Below are 735 nucleotides of genomic sequence, written 5' to 3' on the forward strand. Positions count from 1 at the left end.
GTTTGATTTTGTTGAGGAGGAGGATATCGAGACAGTCCTCAAGCCGCAACCTTTTCACTTTGATTATTGGATGATTGCGCTGGCTCGTTGGCAGCCAAAGATGCCACAAAACTTTCCATCAGCCATACCGTTCTGGATTAAGGTTTTGGGCGTTCCTCTGGAGTTTTTGGATGCATCGTCCTTTCAAAGCATCGGTGACGCTCTTGGAGAAACAGAGGAAGTTGATCTTGACTATGGCAGGATCAAGGTGGTCATCGATGTGGGAAAGGGGATGAGTTTTGACACAACAGTGGATTTTGTCGGGGGAGAATTCCATGAAGGAGATGAGGCCTTCATATCTTTGAAGTATGAGAAACTTTTCGGTTTCTGTGACCACTGTTTCTCTTTATCTCATGGTCTTGACGAGTGTCCTTTGATCACAAGGAGTCTCCAGAAAAAGAAAGACGTCAGGGAACTTCCGATAAGCAGACAGGACGACCGTGCTCGGAGCTACAAGGGTGTGGTGATCAATGGTGCAATGGATCAGCAGGGTCAGGGGAGAGATAATAGGGATCACACTGGAAAAGGAAAGGGGAAGATGTATGAGGAGCCTGAATCAAGATGGGTTAAGGTCCCCGAGAAGAGGGGTAATAGGTATCAATCTTACCGAACCAATCAAAGAGGTGAGGACGGAGGTTTCAGATACAGGAGCTCCCGTTCTGATCGTTTCAGGGGCAACAATGCTGAGGAAAAACC

This window comes from Brassica oleracea, chromosome C8 (assembly GCF_000695525.1).
Source record: "Brassica oleracea var. oleracea cultivar TO1000 chromosome C8, BOL, whole genome shotgun sequence".
NCBI lineage: Eukaryota > Viridiplantae > Streptophyta > Magnoliopsida > Brassicales > Brassicaceae > Brassica > Brassica oleracea.